This window comes from Lepidochelys kempii, chromosome 1 (genome assembly GCF_965140265.1).
Source record: "Lepidochelys kempii isolate rLepKem1 chromosome 1, rLepKem1.hap2, whole genome shotgun sequence".
Lineage (NCBI taxonomy): Eukaryota > Metazoa > Chordata > Testudines > Cheloniidae > Lepidochelys > Lepidochelys kempii.
Window position 1 is genome coordinate 27,369,377 of NC_133256.1, and position 11,278 is coordinate 27,380,654.

The window sequence follows — 11,278 nt, forward strand, 5'->3', positions numbered from 1 at the left end:
ACGGACCCGCTCAGGGAAGCACCATAGAGAGGTCAGAAGAGGCGGGGCTTACGCCTTCTCGGCGAGGGGAGCCACGTGACGTGACGTGACGTCACGTGACTGCGCGGGCGCTGCTCCGCCGTGAGGGTTACCGGGGCGGAAGTTCCCTCGCTCTGCGCCTGGAGTGGGTGCTGTGGTTCCATTGTCGCCCGCCGCCCTGTACCTACGGCAGCTCCTCACGCAGAGCGTCTGAGACCCCAGCCCGAGAGGGGGCAGGGTCCGGAGCCTGTGCGGTGCAGGGGGCCAGGCTGGGTGATTCGGAGGGGCTCCGAGCCCGTGAATGGGCACAGGGGAGCCGGGCGCCCAGCCCGTCGCGGCTGCAGTGTGGCCCTGCCTCTGACGGGGCCTGAGGGCGAGACCCGCCTCGTCCGGTCTCTCCCCTGCGGCCGGTGCTTTTCCCGTCGGTTCGTCTGGTTTAGCTTGGGCGGGGGGGTGTCATGCCCGGACAGTCCGGCCCCCTCAGAGGTCCAGAGAGGCCCGGGCCACTTCCAGCCGTCGAAGCCCCCCAGCGATCGTAAAAATAAAACAGGACGACAGGTGGAAACAGAATAAGGCACCAGAAAAGGAGGGAGACAGAATTTGAATATTTCTTTATTGAACAAATGCTTCTCGCCTCTCGTGTTTGCTGAACTTTGCAGCTCTCAGCTGAGAGAGGGGGGCCACGTTTTGGTCCAATAGGGATGCACATAAAAACAAGTTGCGAAACTTACCAAATGCCAAAAAATTAACAAGTGTATAAATTTGAAGACCCCCTTTCTCCCCCCACGCTTGAGCTTGAGGCCCAGGCCAACTGGCCCTCCTGCCCCCCCACCCCCATTGGCCCTGCTGACAGTTACCGGGGCAGAAACGGATCCCAATGCCCCCCTCCTAACAGCTTGCTGTTCATGACATCATCCACCAGGGGGTCCCCAGAGCTAGTGGGCCAGGCTGAGCCACAGTAACAGGTTCATGGTGGCCAGGAGCAAAGTTTGTATGATCTAGGGCCCAATGATGGATGAGATTGATGCCTCTGGGCCCGTTTGACTGAAGTATTTCTGAGCACCCCACCCTGGTGCTTAATGCCTGGGAGAGAGTCTCATTGTCACCGCTCAGGGCTGAACTGTTCAAGGGCGGTGGCAGGGCATTGTCACCCAAGCACCCTATCGGTGGAATTTGCTCCCTTTGATGTTCTTCCCATGCCTGTCTCTCATGATCCCCAGGGTCTGGTATAAGATACATTTACTTGATATGAGTTGTAGTGGCTTTGTGTGTGTGTATGTCTGTGTGTCTTTTAATTCCTGGGAAAATGACAGCCCACTTCCCGCCATTTGTGAAGACATCAGAAGAGGGTCTTTAATGCTCCCCAGTGGAAGTGTCCCAGAGTTTTACATAATATATTTTAAAGAAATTGTTATAAATGTCTAGCTGCTACAGGCACCCAGTAAATTAAGTAACAACTATTAAGGACATTCCCGAGAGTTACACCTGTAAATAAATATTCATATTTTTGCAATAAGCCCAATTCTACTGCCTGTGAAATCAATAAGAGTTTTGCCATTGATTTCAAAATGAGCAGGATTATGCTAATAGATCAAAGTATTACAGGGAGTCTAGTGCATCCAGTTTTGATCTGAAGACATCAAGAGCGGGAGAAGCCATCACTTTCCTTTGTAGCTTGTTCCAGAGGTTGGAATTAAATGGTATGCAGTTCCTGTACAGGGTGACTGTTAGGTGAGATCTTAAAGCTGGATGTTGCCCCAGCTCTGAATGGCTATTAAACATGAGGATGCTGTGTGGTAGTTGGCTGGTGTCTTTCACCCCAGCTGTGTCTGCATTTCAGTAGTGATGTGTGTATGTATAACTGCTGAAGTGTTTTGGGTTCAAAGTTACTAACCGATGTTCAGTGATTGCGGCTCAAGTGAGCTTTATTGTGTGGTTCGGAGATTGATTTTTGGGTTGGGGAGGTGAGACAAATGGGTTATTGAGTAGGAAGTTAGGTAACTGGCAGGCTTTAGTGGCACTTTCACAGCCTTTACTTTAGTGATATCAATACATTCTCTATAACTGATCAATGGACTTTCTACCTTATTGCATCTCACACATGTATGGATCTGCCCTGGCACCTTGGGGAACCCTTAGGGCCCCAATCTACCAGCTCCACACAGGGCAGATATCCCATAGGGAGAAGAGAATTCTGCAGTGGGACGGCCCATTATCTGACAGGTTTCAGAGTAACAGCCGTGTTAGTCTGTATTCGCAAAAAGAAAAGGAGTACTTGTGGCACCTTAGAGACTAACCAATTTATTTGAGCATGAGCTTTCGTGAGCTACAGCTCACTTCATCTGAGAGAGTTGTGGAGATACTGGTTCCTTTTTAAAAAAGGACAAACTAATGCTAGATAGAGGAAAGGCAGTTGGGTACAAGCTACAAAGAAGTGGGGGCGGCAGGAAGAAATAGATACAATAAATTATATAAAAGTAATAAGCGAATCCAGGGTCACTTTTCCCAGAGGAGACAAAGGGGATGGTTAAGAAGCGTTTGGGATTGTAGTTGGATAGGGAATTTTAAAAATGCAAATTTAATTTTTTTTAACAATTTAGAAGAATCAAGATTTTATCTTTGTTTACAGCATTGGTGAGACTGATACTGGCATACCGCGTCCAGTACACATTTTTAAAAGGATGCTGAAATATTGGAGAGGGTTCAGAAAAGAACCACAGAAATGATTTGAGGGTTGGGAAAAGTGCTTACATTGAGAAACTGAAGGTGCTCCATCTATTTATCTTATCAAAAAGAAGATTGAGAGGTGACTTGATTATGGTATGTAAGTATTTTCCAGGTGGGTATTAAAGGACTGTTTAATCTAACAGAGAACAGCACAACAAGAACCAATGGCTGGAATTTAAAGCTACACAAACACCCACCATGGATGGTCTAAGAATACTTAATCCTTCCTCATTGTGGGGGGGATGGACTAGATGACCTCCTGAAGTCCGTTCCAGCTCCACATTTCTGTGATTGAATTTCTGTTTTTGGAGATGGAGTCACAAAACAATAGGAGGAGAAGGTGCCTTCATTATAACTTTTAGCCTAGTGGTTAGAGCACTCATTTGGGAGACCCAGGTTCAGTTCCCCCCATGCCTGATAGGGAGAAGGGATTTAAACATGGATCTCCCACATTGCAGGAGAGCACCCCTCGCCACTGAGATAGTCTGGTGTGAGTTTCAGTCTCTGCTCTTGAAGTAGTTCCACCTTTTATAAATAAATAGTCATTGGAGCAGGGATTGAATTTGGGATCTCCCACATCTCAGGTTAGTGCCCTAACCGAGGGGTTCTCCGCCTTGCCAGACTACTGTACTCCTTTCAGGAGGCTGATTTGTCTTGCGTACCCCCAGTTTCACCTCATTTAAAAAGTACTTGCTTACAAAGTCAGACATAAAAATACAAAAGTGGCACAGCACCCTAGCACTGACAAATTGTTTCCTTTCTCATTTTTACTGTATAATTATAAAATAAATTGTGACACCCACCCCCAAGGTTGAGAAACACTGATATAGTCTATAGAGCAGTATAAACAAGTCATTGTATGAAATTTTAGTTTGCACTGACTTCACTAGAGCTTTTCATGTAGCCTGTTGTAAAACTAAGCAAATATCTAGATGGGTTGACATACCCCCTGGAAGACCTCTGTGTACCCCTGGTTGATAACCACTGCCCTCAGAACTGCAGAGTCATTCCCACTCATTCCCTAGCCCAGTAACAATTCACAGTGGCAATTCATAGCCATTCATAATGATAATGTACGGTCTTTTTTTTTTATTACTATTATTATTATTATTTGGAATTGGCAGTGCACCGAAAAATTCATTATTTGCCCAGCTCTAGATTTTTAGAGATGGTGGCTTAATGCACAGGTTCAGAAAGCTCTGAATCAAAAATGTAACCTTAGAAGAAGTCAGGAAGTTACTGTTTCCTTGATTTAAAAAAAGAATGGATGACTGATAAAGCACTTTTTTCAGAGTAGCAGCCGTGTTAGTCTGTATTCACAAAAAAAAAAGGAGTACTTGTGGCACCTTAGAGACTAATAAATTTATTTGAGCATAAATAAAAGCCTCTGAGTCAGCTTTACACTGTTTGTCTGTATTAAGAACTGTACTCTGACACCTTTCACTGCTGGTTCTTGGCCACACTCGCTGTGCCCCCATTGTGCAGGAAGTCTTTTGGTGCTGCACAAGACTAACACCGTCTATTAACCTTTTCATTGCTGGGGTCCACTGCGCTGCCGCTGTCCGTTAACCCTTTCGCTCCTGCAAATATCAAGAGTGTTACTCAGCACTCTAGTAGTTAATGACCCATGGAAACCAAAACAAAGATTCAGTTATTCCAGAGTGCTAGGATGGGGGACTGGCAATTGACTGGAAAAATCTCCCAAAAAAGTACATAGGAGAAATCTTGTGCTCTATCTCTGAAGCATGAGACAAAGACAGCAAACCGTTCAGTACTTGACTGATGGAGCAGTGGATACTGAAGTGGGAAAGATTAAAACAGCTCTCAATTTGCCAATCGAAACATTGTTTGTAGTGTTGTTGTAGCTGTGTGAGTCCCAGGATATGAGAGAGACAACAGAAATTGGTCCAATAAAAGATATTACCTCACCTACCTTGGCACCCCCAACAGAAACATTTCTAGTTAAACAATCTTATACATCAGCACGTAAACTACAGCGTCAGGAGGGATTTCTCTCCCGCATCACAGTTGGGGCCTAATCCTGTAATTCACCTGCACATAAATCCCATCGCAAGGTTTGAAAACAATACAGGCAAATCATTTAACTCAGTAGGAATCCCCTGCAAGGAGGACTTACAGGATCTGGTCCCCTTGTCTAGGTGCATGGTTGAGGGTGTGGTCGCCTTTCTGTATTGGCCACTTGCTAAATACCAAACGTCCTGGACCAATGTTCTAATTTGGTACGATAGCATATGGTATCCCATGTCATATTGGCATTTCCTGGTAGGCACTGGATTTGAACTTGCATTTTGTTTATTTCCTGATTTTTCCTCAGGCTGCTTAATTCAACCACACGTGCAGCTTGCTGTCAAGACCTCAGTGAAGCTCACATACAAGACATAATGTCACCCGAAAGGAATTTAGCTTAATGGGGTGGGAGGATTCTGGAAAAGCAAGCTGACATTTTGAAACACAGTGGGCTCACTTCCTTGCCTCATTGTTTAGGAGACAATCTGATCCCGATACAGACTCTCTTGTTTCTACAGGATCAAATATTTTTCTGTGCTTAGACCAAAGCAGGTAATTGTAGTTACACAGTATTTACGCACAGTCTAGTGATTGTATCTGAGCTGTGTCCACACCTGCATCCATCTTTGGGCAAACTATTCCACTGTCTTAACCCACCAGCCAAACATTTCTACTAATAGCTAAGCTAAATTTATCCCTTTGTAAATGTTAGTCGGAAATGACTCATCTGTGGCTCCCCACCCATCATAGAGAAGTTCCGGTAGCACAGTGCCCCCAGTACCACACTGGGGAATTGGCTTTATATTGCCTGATCAGAAAGAAAAGCAAATCACCAATGCACCACTTCCTACCTTGTCTTTATATCTTTTCGATATATATTTGAAGGAAAGGAGACCAGCACAGCATTTCACTGATGGTCCTACCAAAGCAATGTGAAAGGGCAATGTATGGTCTTTTTTTCTGTAAAAGATTCCCATGTATCAGAATGGAATTATCCATTTTAGCAAGCAATGGTATTGCACTGGAAACTCATATCCATGTTGTTCCTAATAATTACCCACATTTCTTTTTTTCATCGCTGCTTTCTAGTTAGCTTACTTTAATCTCTGAGCTACGTGTGGTTCTTTCCTAAGTGTATTACAGTACAAACCTCTTTGCCTATCCATGGGTGGAGAATTTAAATCTAAATTTGATGTCTTTCTAAAAGCAATTCTGTAGCTCAAACAGAAGTAATGGGCTTCATACAGCAATTATTGAGGAGAATTCTATGCCCTGTGTTATGCAGAAGCTCAGACAATGATTATAATGTTCCCTTCTGGCCTTAAAAATCTATGAGCTCCAGAGATCTGAGCTGTAGCTCACGAAAGCTTATGCTCAAATAAATTGGTTAGTCTCTAAGGTGCCACAAGTACTCCTTTTCTTTTTTAGAGATCTAAGTGACATCCAAATCCTCCAGATAAATGGGGTTTTGGCTATCGGGGTAATTACTGAGAAAACATTTCTCCTGGGTCCCAACTTTGTAGCACAGAGAAGGGTTTCCAAGGAGGGAAAGAGATTTAAATACCAGTCTAATCAGCATTGAAACCTGTGCTCTTCCTTTTTTAGCAGCATCTCAGTGCAGCTATCTCTGAACTCATTAAAAACAAGCTAAGCTACAGGTCCAGCCCTGCTTCTACTGAAGTTAAGAGATTTGCCACCAACTCCCATGGGAATAGGATCAGGCCTTAGAATGTATCATAGTTTGCATGTTCCATGGTTTCTAGCCAATAGGACCAAACCATGTGAGCCCTCTTGGTTTGGGAATAATTAACTCTTTAGTTACTGGATTAACACACAGTCCAAAGCATTTATCTAATAGTGGGTGCGATTACATATTTGTAATAGTCTTAAACACCTGGCATTGTCTTCACACAGACAAATGGGAAGAATCCAGTTTACTGCCATTCAGATTTTAAAAATGGACTGTTACTTGGAAAACAATGGTATCTTGGCATGTAACTGGGATTAGATATTTAATTGGGTTGATTCTTGATTGATTGGTTCTTGATTATCACTTTTCAGGTTGAGATGAAATTGTCCGCCACGGCACATTGGGGTGTGTATGTGATGTTTCCCGGGTCCCAAGGCACCTTGCTAGCACGTGGAAGCCTTGTCTGTGCCTTCAGTGGGTTAACTCCCCAACTCCACTTGCCATGGGCAACACAAGCACCCCTACACAGGCCCTACTGTGTCTTGTCAGGGATTGGCACACTCCAAGTCCTCTGAGCATCTCTGTTGAATTTCTAGCCCCTGGTCCACTGGACATTCACAGTATTCACAGATTGGCTGTTTCCAAAGAATCAGTGCACCGCAGCTTAGCCAGTCCATCTCACATCACCACTCTGCTTAACACACAGCACTTAGATATGTTTATAGTGAAAACAAGTAACAGTAAGGAGATTCAAGTCATAGCAAGTGACAGTATCGGAACAAACATAGTAAATGAAATCATAACACACATTCCAGAACCTAGACTTAACTAGATATTGTCATGTCCTATAGAGCAATGCTCATCCAAAGTCCTTCCAGCATTGTACAGCTAGGCTTGGCTGTGGGCCTCTGTTCATAAGATAATTACATGGCTAGCCTGCCTCCTCCGTGAAGGATCCAGGGTTTGCCTTTGCACCCCCAGCTATACCCCAACAATCCACTGACTTTAGTCCTACCAGGATCCCATCCTGCTGTTTATTTCTTCCTGTAAATTTCCTCTCTTGGAGATTTCGCAATCTCTTGATTAGCATTTGGCTCAGTATGCCCACAGCCATCCATAATGGGACATTCAATGCCCAGGCCACACAAGACCAGACAGAGAGATAAGTGTCTGTTACTTTCTGATTGAAAAGAACCTGTCTGAGACATGTCACCTTCTGGTTACCTGCCTTTAAGAACGTAATTTTCAGTAAAAACAAACATCATCCAGACATACATTTCACAGTGATTATGATGATCAGTGGACTACTGTAGAGACCTCACATGCCACTCTTTAGTGAATTATTCATATATCTGGTCCAGGGGATCCCTGTAAAAAATCTAGGCACCTCCTGTGCCCTCTGCCAGTTGATACCAAGAGGTTCCTGGGTCACAGTGGGGCATCACCTTCCTCTGGAGCACCGAGCAGAGGTCAAGAAAGGTTCGGATGTGCCTCCATGGGCGATTCAAGATTTGCAAAGGTCATTCCTTCCATCTTCCCCTTATTTTTTCAGTTGAGGAGTAAGCAGTTTTTGCTGGGCTAGCAGTTGAGACATATAGTTGTTTTACCTGGTTATGCCGTCATTTAGTTAGGGATCTAGGCTTTGCCATGCGGCTCACTTCCCTTTTAGATGCATGCCTAAAGTCACAGCTCAGGCATATGCACAGAGCTTATCTGTACAAGGTGCAGTTTTTTGTGTGTCTCATTAAATTGACTAACTGCTGTAAATGCAAAAAGTGTGTCATACAAAGGGTGCTGTAAACTTTACTTGCCTTGGCAAGCCTCTGCATGTTCCTCTATTGGTGCTATTCCACATTAGTCATTGAAAATGAATTTTGTGCACTACCCCCCCCACCCACACACCTTTCTTGTTTTCTCTGGCCTATAATTTGTGATGATCACAACACAATCAGCTTGATTTCACTTTCTTCCCCCTGAGATGAACTGCTCAAATGCAAAAGCACAGAGGAGAAAGCCTGACTTTGTCTCTCCTGCCAGCCACTGTGTTGTGATCAATTTTACTTCCCCAGCCCCCACATAGATCTTTGGGTCTCCAGTCCCTGACCTACTTCTGCATGCCAGGGCCAGAGAAGAACAATACACAACTGTGTTAGTAGCACGTCATACACAATGCAGAGACAAGACCAGAGGATTGAAGCATTATTATCTGAGCTTGTCCTGGGACTTCTGGGAAATAGTGGGGGTGGGGTTGTTGTAGGAATTTTTGAACGCTTTGAATGCACATTCTTCTTTAACTATTCACACCCCATCCTTCTTCCTGTCTTCATTGTGATTCATTGTCCTGCATGATGCCGCCTGCTCTGTACAAAACATGCCTCTCTAGTCTTTACACAGCAATAGCATTTGACATTTATGTAAAGGCAGTAAAGCACAAAGCCCTTCACAGAAAGTATAGACATACAGCACCAGCAAAATGCATTTAGTGCTTAGGCGGGCAACCAGAGAACACACAGTGCACAATACCACACTTAGGGGTGAGAGGGCAGATTTTGATTATGGACCCTTCCTTGAGATCTGACTGAAATGAATTTGGATTCAGCTAGGTGTGCTCCTGGCCCCTCAGCACTTCCTGTACTTTTTAATCTATCCTCAATTTATGGGCTAACTAATCCTCTAGCACCCACCCCTCAGCCTGATTAGCTAATTGCATCCCAATCCCTAATCAGATTGCTCTGTGGGGTCTAATTAGTGCCAGAGTGATCAGAGGGTTGGCTCATTGGCTAGCTTTGAGCACTTATAAGGAGTAAAAGGACTTTGGGTGGTGATGGTACTAAAGGGATTTGGGAGGTGGAAGTAGCAGAGATTATAAACTCTTTGGGGGTAGAGCGGTGGTTTTTCAAACTGGGGTATGCATAGCTCTAGGAGTACACAAGCTGTCGTCAGAGGGCATGCGAGAAAAATCCTGTAATGACGGACAGTGCCTTTCATTCAGAAAGACTTGGCAATCTAATCATAGGTATAGTATGACCCTACTGCAGATGGAGGTACGTGGTAGACTACAATATTTGGAAAGGGGTATGCAGCCTAAAAAGCTTGAAAACCACTGGGGTAGAGGCTATTTACTCTGTGTTTGCACAGACCCTAGTATAGTGAGGTCCTGACTGGTTGAGAGCACACTTAGGCCATGTCTACACTACGGGGGGGGAGATCGATCTAAGTTATGCAACTACGATCTAAGTTACGCAAGTGAGCTGAAGTCAACGTACTTAGATCTACTTACCTCAGGGTCCACACTACGCTATGTCGATGGGAAACGCTATCCCATCGACTCCCCTTGCGCTTCTCGTTCAGGTGGAGTACAGGAGTCGACGGGAGAGCGATCTGCGGTCGATTTAGCAAGTCTTCACTAGACCTGCTAAAGCGACTGTCGATGCATTGATCACCACGTTTTAAGTGTAGACAAGCCCTTAGAAGTAGTGGAGCATGTTGGCTGAGGCACCTGAGCAGAGGGCTGAGCTGGGCTAGGATGTGACTTGGGGAAAAAAACATCTTTTATTTTGAATTGGAATTCAGATGTATGTTATTCTGGAGCATTTTGCTTGTATGTTGTCTATCTTCTGTTGTGGGTCTGTTTTCTTGTCTGGTTAGATACTAACTAGCCTTTTGGGGGCAGGGACAGCATTTTCTTATGGGTTTGTACGACTAGCACAATCGGGCCTGATCCTGATTGGGCCTTTGCTCACTATCACAATCTACATATGTAATATAATAAATCTTGAATAATTAATAAAACCCATAGATTAGCATTATTCATGATTTGATCACAGTCTGTAAGTGCCTACCCGGGTAGGTAGATTTCAGATAGAAGAAGAATCTTCAATCTAGCAGACAAAGGTATAACAAGATCCAGTGGCTGGGAGGTGAAGCGAGACAAAGTCAGACTGGAAATACAGTGCAGAGTTTTACCAGTGAGGGTAATTAGCCACTGGAACAATTTAGTGTGGGACCTGGTGGATTCCCCATCATTTGCAGTCTTTAAGGCTGAGTAACTTTCTAAAAAAATTGGCTGTGGCTCAGCCAGAAGTTATGGGCTTAACACAGGAATCACTAGGTGAAACGCTGTGGCTTATATTACCTGGGAGGCCAGACTAGATGATGTGATGGTCCATTTTGACCTTAAAATCTATTTAGGAGATTCAGACTCCAGATACTTTACTTCACTGTATTGCTATTATGTATTGTTTGTTTGTTGTTTTATTTGATTACAAAAGTGCCAACCAAGACTGAGGCCCCACATAAACACATAGGAAGACCCAGTCCTTTACCATGTAAATAGACAAGAGAGAAATGGGAGGAGGGGAAATAGAGGCACAGAGGTGGTATGATTTTCTCATCTCAGAAGAGAGGGTGTGAGATTAGTAAAACCTGAGAAAACAAACCAGTCTGGCACTCTGCAGATGCTTTAATCAGCAGGCATGTCGTTAACCACACCCTGGGATTGCCGGCCTATTTGGTAATGTAACTATATTTTGGGGTGCGGTGGGGAGTGGGGGGAACATTTTCAGAAGCACCAAAGTAACTTAGGAGCCTACATTCCATTTTCAAAAGTGACTTAGGCACTTGGGTGCCCAGTGAAAATAGGAGTTAGGCTCCTTAGGCGCTTGTGAAAATGTTACCCTGTGCCACCTGTATACATATAAGCCTGACATTTAATCACACTCTGACACCTCATGTCTGGTTTCAGTTCTTTATTTCCCAGGTACTTTTTCCACAGATTTTCTATCCAGGTTTTGAGCTGAAGCCGATTCTCTGCTT